This window comes from Coregonus clupeaformis, chromosome 6, assembly GCF_020615455.1.
Source record: "Coregonus clupeaformis isolate EN_2021a chromosome 6, ASM2061545v1, whole genome shotgun sequence".
Lineage (NCBI taxonomy): Eukaryota > Metazoa > Chordata > Actinopteri > Salmoniformes > Salmonidae > Coregonus > Coregonus clupeaformis.
The window spans coordinates 51,064,774-51,079,773 of record NC_059197.1 but is presented as its reverse complement, the minus strand read 5'-3'; positions in this window follow the sequence as shown (position 1 = coordinate 51,079,773).

The window sequence follows — 15,000 nt, the reverse complement described above, 5'->3', positions numbered from 1 at the left end:
GTCTAGAGTCAGTTACTGTAGGTAGTCTAGAGTCAGTTACTGTAGGTAGTCTAGAGTCAGTTACTGTAGGTAGTCTAGAGTCAGTTACTGTAGGTAGTCTAGAGTCAGTTACTGTAGGTAGTCTAGAGTCAGTTACTGTAGGTAGTCTAGAGTCAGTTACTGTAGGTAGTCTAGAGTCAGTTACTGTAGGTAGTCTAGAGTCAGTTACTGTAGGTAGTCTCCAGTCAGTTACTGTAGGTAGTCTCCAGTCAGTTACTGTAGGTAGTCTAGAGTCAGTTACTGTAGGTAGTCTAGAGTCAGTTACTGTAGGTAGTCTCCAGTCAGTTACTGTAGGTAGTCTCCAGTCAGTTACTGTAGGTAGTCTAGAGTCAGTTACTGTAGGTAGTCTAGAGTCAGTTACTGTAGGTAGTCTCCAGTCAGTTACTGTAGGTAGTCTAGAGTCAGTTACTGTAGGTAGTCTAGAGTCAGTTACTGTAGGTAGTCTCCAGTCAGTTACTGTAGGTAGTCTCCAGTCAGTTACTGTAGGTAGTCTAGAGTCAGTTACTGTAGGTAGTCTCCAGTCAGTTACTGTAGGTAGTCTAGAGTCAGTTACTGTAGGTAGTCTCCAGTCAGTTACTGTAGGTAGTCTAGAGTCAGTTACTGTAGGTAGTCTAGAGTCAGTTACTGTAGGTAGTCTAGAGTCAGTTACTGTAGGTAGTCTCCAGTCAGTTACTGTAGGTAGTCTAGAGTCAGTTACTGTAGGTAGTCTAGAGTCAGTTACTGTAGGTAGTCTAGAGTCAGTTACTGTAGGTAGTCTCCAGTCAGTTACTGTAGGTAGTCTAGAGTCAGTTACTGTAGGTAGTCTAGAGTCAGTTACTGTAGGGAGTCTCCAGTCAGTTACTGTAGGTAGTCTCCAGTCAGTTACTGTAGGTAGTCTCCAGTCAGTTACTGTAGGTAGTCTAGAGTCAGTTACTGTAGGTAGTCTAGAGTCAGTTACTGTAGGTAGTCTCCAGTCAGTTACTGTAGGTAGTCTCCAGTCAGTTACTGTAGGTAGTCTAGAGTCAGTTACTGTAGGTAGTCTAGAGTCAGTTACTGTAGGTAGTCTAGAGTCAGTTACTGTAGGTAGTCTCCAGTCAGTTACTGTAGGTAGTCTCCAGTCAGTTACTGTAGGTAGTCTCCAGTCAGTTACTGTAGGTAGTCTCCAGTCAGTTACTGTAGGTAGTCTAGAGTCAGTTACTGTAGGTAGTCTCCAGTCAGTTACTGTAGGTAGTCTAGAGTCAGTTACTGTAGGTAGTCTAGAGTCAGTTACTGTAGGTAGTCTAGAGTCAGTTACTGTAGGTAGTCTAGAGTCAGTTACTGTAGGTAGTCTAGAGTCAGTTACTGTAGGTAGTCTCCAGTCAGTTACTGTAGGTAGTCTCCAGTCAGTTACTGTAGGTAGTCTAGAGTCAGTTACTGTAGGTAGTCTCCAGTCAGTTACTGTAGGTAGTCTAGAGTCAGTTACTGTAGGTAGTCTCCAGTCAGTTACTGTAGGTAGTCTCCAGTCAGTTACTGTAGGTAGTCTAGAGTCAGTTACTGTAGGTAGTCTCCAGTCAGTTACTGTAGGTAGTCTAGAGTCAGTTACTGTAGGTAGTCTCCAGTCAGTTACTGTAGGTAGTCTCCAGTCAGTTACTGTAGGTAGTCTCCAGTCAGTTACTGTAGGTAGTCTAGAGTCAGTTACTGTAGGTAGTCTAGAGTCAGTTACTGTAGGTAGTCTAGAGTCAGTTACTGTAGGTAGTCTAGAGTCAGTTACTGTAGGTAGTCTAGAGTCAGTTACTGTAGGTAGTCTAGAGTCAGTTACTGTAGGTAGTCTAGAGTCAGTTACTGTAGGTAGTCTAGAGTCAGTTACTGTAGGTAGTCTCCAGTCAGTTACTGTAGGTAGTCTCCAGTCAGTTACTGTAGGTAGTCTAGAGTCAGTTACTGTAGGTAGTCTAGAGTCAGTTACTGTAGGTAGTCTCCAGTCAGTTACTGTAGGTAGTCTCCAGTCAGTTACTGTAGGTAGTCTCCAGTCAGTTACTGTAGGTAGTCTAGAGTCAGTTACTGTAGGTAGTCTCCAGTCAGTTACTGTAGGTAGTCTAGAGTCAGTTACTGTAGGTAGTCTCCAGTCAGTTACTGTAGGTAGTCTCCAGTCAGTTACTGTAGGTAGTCTAGAGTCAGTTACTGTAGGTAGTCTAGAGTCAGTTACTGTAGGTAGTCTAGAGTCAGTTACTGTAGGTAGTCTAGAGTCAGTTACTGTAGGTAGTCTAGAGTCAGTTACTGTAGGTAGTCTAGAGTCAGTTACTGTAGGTAGTCTAGAGTCAGTTACTGTAGGTAGTCTCCAGTCAGTTACTGTAGGTAGTCTCCAGTCAGTTACTGTAGGTAGTCTAGAGTCAGTTACTGTAGGTAGTCTCCAGTCAGTTACTGTAGGTAGTCTCCAGTCAGTTACTGTAGGTAGTCTAGAGTCAGTTACTGTAGGTAGTCTAGAGTCAGTTACTGTAGGTAGTCTCCAGTCAGTTACTGTAGGTAGTCTAGAGTCAGTTACTGTAGGTAGTCTAGAGTCAGTTACTGTAGGTAGTCTAGAGTCAGTTACTGTAGGTAGTCTAGAGTCAGTTACTGTAGGTAGTCTAGAGTCAGTTACTGTAGGTAGTCTAGAGTCAGTTACTGTAGGTAGTCTAGAGTCAGTTACTGTAGGTAGTCTAGAGTCAGTTACTGTAGGGTAGTCTAGAGTCAGTTACTGTAGGTAGTCTAGAGTCAGTTACTGTAGGTAGTCTCCAGTCAGTTACTGTAGGTAGTCTAGAGTCAGTTACTGTAGGTAGTCTAGAGTCAGTTACTGTAGGTAGTCTCCAGTCAGTTACTGTAGGTAGTCTCCAGTCAGTTACTGTAGGTAGTCTCCAGTCAGTTACTGTAGGTAGTCTCCAGTCAGTTACTGTAGGTAGTCTAGAGTCAGTTACTGTAGGTAGTCTAGAGTCAGTTACTGTAGGTAGTCTAGAGTCAGTTACTGTAGGTAGTCTAGAGTCAGTTACTGTAGGTAGTCTCCAGTCAGTTACTGTAGGTAGTCTAGAGTCAGTTACTGTAGGTAGTCTAGAGTCAGTTACTGTAGGTAGTCTCCAGTCAGTTACTGTAGGTAGTCTAGAGTCAGTTACTGTAGGTAGTCTAGAGTCAGTTACTGTAGGTAGTCTCCAGTCAGTTACTGTAGGTAGTCTAGAGTCAGACTGCCCTGGGCTGGTTGCCTGGACTTTGTCTGACCCTTATCTGCCCTTTATTGTGACCCACATCTAGCCCCGTACTCTCTCGTACATTTTTACGCTAGATTGTATTTTCAATCAGCAACTATCAGGAAACAACACTGATAAAACATTTTCACACTTTCACTGTGTTAGTTTCATCAGCGTTTTACAATATGCTTTAAATCAAACTGAAAAATGTCGTAGTAAATATTAAAATGTTATAGCTTGGTCTGACTAAAATCTTGTGCATGACCCATTTTAATGTTAGGAGCTTGTTTTCAATCAATGCTGTTCCTATGCAAGAACAATGGACAGAGCCAATATCTTCTCAAGGACAACTCCCACGCCACAGGCCACAATCTGGTTGCTCCCCACGAGACTTTCCTTTGAGAACATACACACATTCACACACACATCTCCATGCATACGCACACTCATCCTCATGCCTCACGAGTTACGCACACACACACACTGCACTTCTTTCTACTGGTCGGTGCCTAGGGCAGAGGACTCTGCCGTGCACAAAATGGGGCTTCTACTCTGGACAGAGCAGACCCGCCTCCTACGCTTCGGGAACCAATCAAGGGACTAGAAGAAGGACCCCTTCCTTTGTGTTGCATTGTATAAAGTAATGCTGAAAACTCTGTTTTTGTTCCCTTTTCAACTGTCTCCATAAGAGGCAACTGAAATGGGTCCATGCATGTAGCTTGAGCAGATACCAGCTATCTCTGTGTTTAATAAACTGCCTTTTGCTTAAACATATTCCTCTCCGTCTAGCGTCGTTGGTTCTGTACTTCCTCTCCTGTATGGTTTCACCAACAAAAAGTAGCGTAGTTAATTTATGTGTAACAATTACACAGATGAAAATGAATCTGTAATCGCCTATATGGCCGATAGCCGGCGCTGGTGGAAAACACTGTATAGTGCACTATTTTATACCAGAGCCCTGGGGGTTTGACCTGGGTTAAATGCTGTAGTGTGCCCTCATCCTGCCATAGGACTGTCATTGTCTGTCTTTCTCCTGGCGATAGTGTTGACAGTGGCTGTGGTGGCAGACTGCAGGGCGTGGGAGCTTTCTGTCAGGGAGTCCTGACTGTGAATGACAGATGACACATGGTACCTCTCACAGCCGGTTTCTACCCCAGAGAGACATGGGCCTTGCTATGGCTGGGCTGTGTACTGTACTTTACAGTATACCGACATTCATGCACAGACCAGTTTGGGTTTTTACTTTACCTTGTATAACGATATTTCAATATTTTTTCTTTGTTAAAATGTGTTAAGCCAATCCGCCTCGTTTCTAGTTTTACTCTACTAGTTATTTCTCTCCCTTTCCTTCCACGCACACCGAGCCCCCCCCTGTCACTCAAGGGGAGCAGTTTTTTTTGCGCTACCACTAGTCTCAACAATCACTCTCAGTGACAGTCTGCATGGTCAAAACTGCAGATGTTGGTGGCAACGATGCTGCTTTCCACTTAGTTTCTTAATATAAATCCACAAGAGTTATATAATCACATTATTAGTTTGTGTGTATCTTACTGTCCGTCAAAACAGCTAGTTGGACTTCTCTTAGCAAGTTGTGGCTCTAAAATAAATTGTGTTAGCCACTAAAACTAATCGCTAGTTAGCTGGCTAGCAAAAAATGTACTTAGTCAGAGCAAACGTAGCTAGCTAGCTAATACAGCCTGATACCAGTGCTAGAGCAGGCCAAACGTAGCTAGCTAGCTAATACAGCCGGATACCAGTGCTAGTGCAGGCCAAACGTAGCTAGCTAGCTAATACAGCCGGATACCAGTGCTAGAGCAGGCCAAACGTAGCTAGCTAGCTAATACAGCCGGATACCAGTGCTAAAGCAGGCCAAACGTAGCTAGCTAGCTAATACAGCCGGATACCAGTGCTAGAGCAGGCCAAACGTAGCTAGCTAGCTAATACAGCCGGATACCAGTGCTATAGCAGGCCAAACGTAGCTAGCTAGCTAACACAGCCTGATACCAGTGCTAGAGCAGGCCAAACGTAGCTAGCTAGCTAACACAGCCTGATACCAGTGCTAGAGCAGGCCAAACGTAGCTAGCTAGCTAACACAGCCTGATACCAGTGCTAGAGCAGGCCAAACGTAGCTAGCTAGCTAATACAGCCTGATACCAGTGCTAGAGCAGGCCAAACGTAGCTAGCTAGCTAATACAGCCTGATACCAGTGCTAGAGCAGGCCAAACGTAGCTAGCTAGCTAATACAGCCGGATACCAGTGCTAGAGCAGGCCAAACGTAGCTAGCTAGCTAATACAGCCTGATACCAGTGCTAGAGCAGGCCAAACGTAGCTAGCTAGCTAACACAGCCTGATACCAGTGCTAGAGCAGGCCAAACGTAGCTAGCTAGCTAATACAGCCGGATACCAGTGCTAGAGCAGGCCAAACGTAGCTAGCTAGCTAATACAGCCTGATACCAGTGCTAGAGCATGCCAAACGTAGCTAGCTAGCTAATACAGCCGGATACCAGTGCTAGAGCAGGCCAAACGTAGCTAGCTAGCTAATACAGCCGGATACCAGTGCTAGAGCAGGCCAAACGTAGCTAGCTAGCTAATACAGCCTGATACCAGTGCTAGAGCAGGCCAAACGTAGCTAGCTAGCTAATACAGCCGGATACCAGTGCTAGAGCAGGCCAAACGTAGCTAGCTAGCTAATACAGCCTGATACCAGTGCTAGAGCAGGCCAAACGTAGCTAGCTAGCTAATACAGCCGGATACCAGTGCTAGAGCAGGCCAAACGTAGCTAGCTAGCTAATACAGCCTGATACCAGTGCTAGAGCAGGCCAAACGTAGCTAGCTAGCTAATACAGCCTGATACCAGTGCTAGAGCAGGCCAAACGTAGCTAGCTAGCTAATACAGCCTGATACCAGTGCTAGAGCAGGCCAAACGTAGCTAGCTAGCTAATACAGCCTGATACCAGTGCTAGAGCAGGCCAAACGTAGCTAGCTAGCTAATACAGCCTGATACCAGTGCTAGTGCAGGCCAAACGTAGCTAGCTAGCTAATACAGCCGGATACCAGTGCTAGAGCAGGCCAAACGTAGCTAGCGCTAGCTAATACAGCCTGATACCAGTGCTAGAGCAGGCCAAACGTAGCTAGCTAGCTAATACAGCCTGATACCAGTGCTAGAGCAGGCCAAACGTAGCTAGCTAGCTAATACAGCCTGATACCAGTGCTAGAGCAGGCCAAACGTAGCTAGCTAGCTAATACAGCCTGATACCAGTGCTAGAGCAGGCCAAACGTAGCTAGCTAGCTAATACAGCCTGATACCAGTGCTAGAGCAGGCCAAACGTAGCTAGCTAGCTAATACAGCCTGATACCAGTGCTAGAGCAGGCCAAACGTAGCTAGCTAGCTAATACAGCCTGATACCAGTGCTAGAGCAGGCCAAACGTGGCTAGCTAGCTAATACAGCCTGATACCAGTGCTAGAGCAGGCCAAACGTAGCTAGCTAGCTAATACAGCCGGATACCAGTGCTAGAGCAGGCCAAACGTAGCTAGCTAGCTAATACAGCCTGATACCAGTGCTAGAGCAGGCCAAACGTAGCTAGCTAGCTAATACAGCCTGATACCAGTGCTAGAGCAGGCCAAACGTAGCTAGCTAGCTAATACAGCCTGATACCAGTGCTAGAGCAGGCCAAACGTAGCTAGCTAGCTAATACAGCCTGATACCAGTGCTAGAGCAGGCCAAACGTAGCTAGCTAGCTAATACAGCCGGATACCAGTGCTAGAGCAGGCCAAACGTGGCTAGCTGAGCTAATACAGCCTGATACCAGTGCTAGAGCAGGCCAAACGTAGCTAGCTAGCTAACACAGCCTGATACCAGTGCTAGAGCAGGCCAAACGTAGCTAGCTAGCTAATACAGCCGGATACCAGTGCTAGAGCAGGCCAAACGTAGCTAGCTAGCTAATACAGCCTGATACCAGTGCTAGAGCATGCCAAACGTAGCTAGCTAGCTAATACAGCCGGATACCAGTGCTAGAGCAGGCCAAACGTAGCTAGCTAGCTAATACAGCCGGATACCAGTGCTAGAGCAGGCCAAACGTAGCTAGCTAGCTAATACAGCCTGATACCAGTGCTAGAGCAGGCCAAACGTAGCTAGCTAGCTAATACAGCCGGATACCAGTGCTAGAGCAGGCCAAACGTAGCTAGCTAGCTAATACAGCCTGATACCAGTGCTAGAGCAGGCCAAACGTAGCTAGCTAGCTAATACAGCCGGATACCAGTGCTAGAGCAGGCCAAACGTAGCTAGCTAGCTAATACAGCCTGATACCAGTGCTAGAGCAGGCCAAACGTAGCTAGCTAGCTAATACAGCCTGATACCAGTGCTAGAGCAGGCCAAACGTAGCTAGCTAGCTAATACAGCCTGATACCAGTGCTAGAGCAGGCCAAACGTAGCTAGCTAGCTAATACAGCCTGATACCAGTGCTAGAGCAGGCCAAACGTAGCTAGCTAGCTAATACAGCCTGATACCAGTGCTAGTGCAGGCCAAACGTAGCTAGCTAGCTAATACAGCCGGATACCAGTGCTAGAGCAGGCCAAACGTAGCTAGCTAGCTAATACAGCCTGATACCAGTGCTAGAGCAGGCCAAACGTAGCTAGCTAGCTAATACAGCCTGATACCAGTGCTAGAGCAGGCCAAACGTAGCTAGCTAGCTAATACAGCCTGATACCAGTGCTAGAGCAGGCCAAACGTGGCTAGCTAGCTAATACAGCCTGATACCAGTGCTAGAGCAGGCCAAACGTAGCTAGCTAGCTAATACAGCCTGATACCAGTGCTAGAGCAGGCCAAACGTAGCTAGCTAGCTAATACAGCCTGATACCAGTGCTAGAGCAGGCCAAACGTAGCTAGCTAGCTAATACAGCCTGATACCAGTGCTAGAGCAGGCCAAACGTAGCTAGCTAGCTAATACAGCCTGATACCAGTGCTAGAGCAGGCCAAACGTAGCTAGCTAGCTAATACAGCCGGATACCAGTGCTAGAGCAGGCCAAACGTAGCTAGCTAGCTAATACAGCCTGATACCAGTGCTAGAGCAGGCCAAACGTAGCTAGCTAGCTAATACAGCCTGATACCAGTGCTAGAGCAGGCCAAACGTAGCTAGCTAGCTAATACAGCCTGATACCAGTGCTAGAGCAGGCCTAGATAAGCATGTTGTTTGTGCAACTGTAAATCAGAGAGGAATAAGTGAAACATGAATATGTTAGCTACATCAATGACACAGTAAGGGAAAACATTTAATGCAACATTAATTAGGGTCCACTGAGAAACACTGATCAAGATTTTGGTTTCTACCCTGTAAGAATAACCCTGTTTCTAACCCTAACCCTTGAACAGTGTAGATGGTAGTGTTGTGGATAGAGGTAATTAACAGTACAGATGGTAGAGGGATGTGAGATGTTTGCCATATCACCCAGCCCTTTAACAGTGTAGACGGTAGAGGGATGTGATATGTTGGCCATATCACCCAGCCCTTTAACAGTGTAGACGGTAGAGGGATGTGATATGTTGGCCATATCACCCAGCCCTTTAACAGTGTAGACGGTAGAGGGATGTGATATGTTGGCCATATCACCCAGCCCTTTAACAGTGTAGACGGTAGAGGGATGTGATATGTTGGCCATATCACCCAGCCCCTTTAACAGTGTAGACGGTAGAGGGATGTGATATGTTGGCCATATCACCCAGCCCTTTAACAGTGTAGACGGTAGAGGGATGTGATATGTTGGCCATATCACCCAGCCCTTTAACAGTGTAGACGGTAGAGGGATGTGATATGTTGGCCATATCACCCAGCCCTTTAACAGTGTAGACGGTAGAGGGATGTGATATGTTGGCCATATCACCCAGCCCTTTAACAGTGTAGACGGTAGAGGGATGTGATATGTTGGCCATATCACCCAGCCCTTTAACAGTGTAGACGGTAGAGGGATGTGATATGTTGGCCATATCACCCAGCCCTTTAACAGTGTAGACGGTAGAGGGATGTGATATGTTGGCCATATCACCCAGCCCTTCAACAGTGTAGACGGTAGAGGGATGTGATATGTTGGCCATATCACCCAGCCCTTTAACAGTGTAGACGGTAGAGGGATGTGATATGTTGGCCATATCACCCAGCCCTTTAACAGTGTAGACGGTAGAGGATGTGATATGTTGGCCATATCACCCAGCCCTTTAACAGTGTAGACGGTAGAGGGATGTGATATGTTGGCCATATCACCCAGCCCTTTAACAGTGTAGACGGTAGAGGGATGTGATATGTTGGCCATATCACCCAGCCCTTTAACAGTGTAGACGGTAGAGGGATGTGATATGTTGGCCATATCACCCAGCCCTTTAACAGTGTAGACGGTAGAGGGATGTGATATGTTGGCCATATCACCCAGCCCTTTAACAGTGTAGACGGTAGAGGGATGTGATATGTTGGCCATATCACCCAGCCCTTTAACAGTGTAGACGGTAGAGGGATGTGATATGTTGGCCATATCACCCAGCCCTTTAACAGTGTAGACGGTAGAGGGATGTGATATGTTGGCCATATCACCCAGCCCTTTAACAGTGTAGAAGGTAGAGGGATGTGATATGTTGGCCATATCACCCAGTCGTAGTCCTTTACTCTGTGATTCAAATGGAATGCTGTAAGTCCCTCAGGTATTCATCATGGTGTGGTCATGTCTATAAAACCTAAAGAGTTCCCGTGATACAACCCAGAGAGCCAACAGCTACATGGTTGGGATGTGAATTTAAACGATATCACCACACACAGTCATTTATATACCAGGGATGGGCTCCATTCAATTGAATGCAGTCAATTCAGGAAAATCATTTGAATTTAACATTCAGAAATGTTTGAAATGTTTGAAATAAATAGCTTCCACTTTTCAGTTTATTGAGAAGTCATCGATTATTTAATTGTTATTTTAGTGTACTTCCTGAATTGACTGCCTTCCGTTCTAATTGAGCCCAGCCCAGGTATATACACCTTCTGGCTACACTCAGGGTGACAGATAATACAGTTGAAGTCGGAAGTTTACATACACTTAGGTTGGAGTCATTAAAACTAGTTTTTCAACCACTCCACACATTTCTCATTAACAAACTATAGTTTTGGCAAGTCGGTTAGGACATCTACTTTGTGCATGACACAAGTGATTTTTCCAACAATTGTTTACAGACAGATTATTTCACTGTATCACAATTCCAGTGGGTCAGAAGTTTACATACACTAAGTTGACTGTGCCTTTAAACAGCTTGGAAAATTTTAGAAAATGATGTCATGGCTTTAGAAGGTTCTGATGGGCTAATTGACATCATTTGAGTCAATTGGAGGTATACCTGTGGATGTATTTCAAGGCCTATCTTCAAACTCAGTGCCTCTTTGCTTGACATCATGGAAAAATCAAATTAAATCAACCAAGACCTCAGAAAATGTTTTGTAAACCTCCACAAGTCTGGCTCATCCTTGGGAGCAATTTCCAAATGCCTGAAGGTACCACGTTCATCTGTACAAACAATAGTACCCAAGTATAAACACCATGGGACCACGCAGCCATCATACCGCTCAGGAAGGAGACGCGTTCTGTCTCCTAGAGATGAACGTACTTTGGTGCGAAAAGTGCAAATCAATCCCAGCACAACAGCAAAGGACCTTGTGAAGATGCTGGAGGAAACAGGTACAAAATTATCTATATCCACAGTAAAACGAGTCCTATATCGGCATAACCTGAAAGGCCGCTCAGCAAGGAAGAAGCCACTGCTCCAAAACAACCATAAAAAAGCCAGACTACGGTTTGCAACTGCACATGGGGACAAAGATCGTACTTTTTGGAGAAATGTCCTCTGGTCTGATGAAACAAAAATAGAACTGTTTGGCCATAATGACCATCGTTATGTTTGGAGGAAAAAGGGGGTCGCTTACAAGCCGAAGAACACCATCGTGAAGCACAGGGGTGGCAGCATCATGCTGTGGGGCTGCTTTGCTGCAGGAGAGACTGGTGCACTTCACAAAATAGATGGCATCATGAGGAAGGAAAATGACAATGACCCCAAGCATACTTCCAAAGTTGTGTCAAAATGGCTTAAGGACAACAAAGTCAAGGTATTGGAGTGGCCATCACAAAGCCCTGACCTCAATCCTATAGAACATTTGTGGGCAGAACTGAAAAAGCATGTTCGAGCAAGGAGGCCTACAAACCTGACTCAGTTACATCAGCTCTGTTAGGAGGAATGGGCCAAAATTCACCCAACTTATTGTGGGAAGCTTGTGGAAGGCTACCCGAAATGTTTGACCCAAGTAAAACAATTTAAATGCAATGCAACCAAATACTAATTGAGTGTATGTAAACTTCTGACCCACTGGGAATTTGATGAAATAAATAAAAGCTTAAATAAGTCATTCTCTCTACTATTATTCTGACGTTTCACATTCTTAAAATAAAGTGGTGATCCTAACTGACCTAAGACAGGGAATTTTTTACTAGGATTAAATGTCAGGAATTGTGAAAAAATGAGTTTAAATGTATTTGGCTGAGGTGTATGTAAACTTCCGACTTCAACTGTATCAGTACATTACACAGTCATGCATGCACACATCTTCATATGGGTGGCCACAGCAGGAACAGTCCACAGACAACACATCTGCTGTCAGGATGTGTTCATATGGGTGGTTCCAGCAGGTTGTAATATTGAAAAGGCACAGTATATCCATATCTTTTAGTTACTGTACTGAAATACAGAGTGTGATACGTATTGGAAGATAGTGTCAATGTACATATATGTAGACACCCGTTTAGAAACTAAATGAAGACGACTGAACACAGTATAGCTACAGTACCGTGCTCTTAACCCCGACCCAGATTCAGAAGAAGTCAATAGGGGTTCAGTTTCAAGCAACAATAATTGATCATGTTTATTCTGCAGAGTTTTGAACTTCCATCAGCCTTTTTTACTGATGGTGTTCCTCATTGTTTCTGGGTGGGGTTGATGTGCATGATTTCACTGGCCAAATGTTTTAATAAATGACGATATTGGCCTTGATTTGTCTTTGAGAGAGTGATATCGACCTACACAAATGCCAGCATGCACACACGCACACACACACGTACGTACAAATTCACACACATACACACACAGACACATATGTACTCACAAATGCATACACACACACACAGACACACCTAAATGCTGGTGCAAGACATCCACCGTTAACTGTGAGAGATGTCAGGGAGAACAACACACAGTGGTGAGGTGCACCATGGGACGACACACACACACACACACACACACACATACATACATATACACACACACAGTGGTGAACGGCACCATGGGACGGCAGCGTCGATCTGGTCCTTAGTCACACACACGGAGACACTCGGAGGATAGTATGTTTATTATAGTGTAGTTAAAGAGAACACACACGTTAGTCTACTCGGCTCAGAGTTGCATTTAAGCTTCAGTGACTCAGACTCAGTTTCTGGTGAATATTCCACAGAGACGAGGGCTGCCTAAGTATGATCCCCAATAATAATAATAATAATAAGGGATCTCTAAGGTCAAGGGCGTGACAATTCCACAGAGATGACTTTCAAATTCTAATATCTGTCTGTTATTCTTAATGTGCCTTCCATTGCACGTCGTTCCAGTCAATAATTTGAGCAAATGGATAAACAGAGATGCCACATTTTGTCCTTGTGTGGAAGGAATAAAACATAGAAGTAGTAAGAAGGGAAGAACAACATTAAGCTACTTAGTCATCAAAAACAAACAACATTAAGCTACTTAGTCATCAAAAACAAACAACATTAAGCTACTTAGTCATCAAAAACAAACAACATTAAGCTACTTAGTCATCAAAAACAAACAACATTAAGCTACTTAGTCATCAAAAACAAACAACATTAAGCTACTTAGTCATCAAAAACAAACAACATTAAGCTACTTAGTCATCAAAAACAAACAACATTAAGCTACTTAGTCATCAATCACAAACAACATTAAGCTACTTAGTCATCAATAACAAACAACATTAAGCTACTTAGTCATCAATCACAAACAACATTAAGCTACTTAGTCATCAAAAACAAACAACATTAAGCTACTTAGTCATCAATCACAAACAACATTAAGCTACTTAGTCATCAATCACAAACAACATTAAGCTACTTAGTCATCAATAACAAACAACATTAAGCTACTTAGTCATCAATAACAAACAACATTAAGCTACTTAGTCATCAATCACAAACAACATTAAGCTACTTAGTCATCAATAACAAACAACATTAAGCTACTTAGTCATCAATCACAAACAACATTAAGCTACTTAGTCATCTAAAACAAACAACATTAAGCTACTTAGTCATAAAAAACAAACAACATTAAGCTACTTAGTCATCAATAACAAACAACATTAAGCTACTTGGTCATCAATAACAAACAACATTAAGCTACTTAGTCATCAAAAACAAACAACATTAATCTACTTAGTCATCAATCACAAACAACATTAAGCTACTTGGTCATCAATAACAAACAACATTAAGCTACTTGGTCATCAAAAACAAACAACATTAAACTACTTAGTCATCAATCACAAACAACATTAAGCTACTTAGTCATCAATTATAAACAACATTAGCTACTTAGTCATCAATCACAAACAACATTAGCTACTTAGTCATCAATCACAAACAACATGAATATACTTAGTCATCAATCACAAACAACATTAAGCTACTTAGTCATCAATCACAAACAACATTAAGCTACTTAGTCATCAATCACAAACAACATTAAGCTACTTAGTCATCAATAACAAACAACATTAACATACTTGGTCATCAATAACAAACAACATTAAGCTACTTAGTCATCAATAACAAACAACATTAACATACTTGGTCATCAATCACAAACAACATTAAGATACTTACAGTGGGTCCTCAATTAAAAGTTGTATAATACTGCAGCACAGCTTGCGGGATGCCGAGCATGTTGGAGTGCATGATGTCATAGTATTTTACTGTCAGCCATTGTTGCCATTAACGCTAGTTTGACCACCAGAGGGCATCTTTGAGGGCGTCTTTATGAAGCTTGTTGGCGCTTGCCTACTTTTCCAAATAATAATACAGAGGTCCATGCAGGCCTAATGTTTGTATTGCTATACCCAATTCCGAAAGAGCATATTCCAAGGTTTTTAATTAACCTAGTTTTTTCAAAATATGACGTCTTCCTAGACTAACCACAGCTCCATGCCTACTGATGACAATCAGCAAATACCCATTTGGGGAAAACATCCTTTCTATTGTATTCTGTTATATTTCATCAAATTCATATTGTAAAGGGCTGGGGAATATAAGCATGTGACGTCTGCTAAATTAACAAGCTAATTTCATTGAGATGGCACAGCCGTAGACTCAGCTACTATAGCATATGGATAAATACATCTTAAACATGCTATTCTGTTATTTTGAAATAAATCGTCTTGGTATCGTATGGGATTGATTATAATTTGTTTGTAAATTATTATTGTATTTGTTGTGCTGTTTATACTGTTAGATATTTAGCTTAATTAAATTGATTAATATTATGGTGTTTCTATTACAAGAAAAACTCAAATGCATTTTACAGTAGACTATGTAGGCCTCAGGGTTTCTGTTAGGAAAATATGGCGCTGTACAATGTGACCGGTCGGGAGTAGGACTAGGTTACTAAGTGACCGGTCGGGAGTAGGACTAGGTTACTAAGTGACCGGT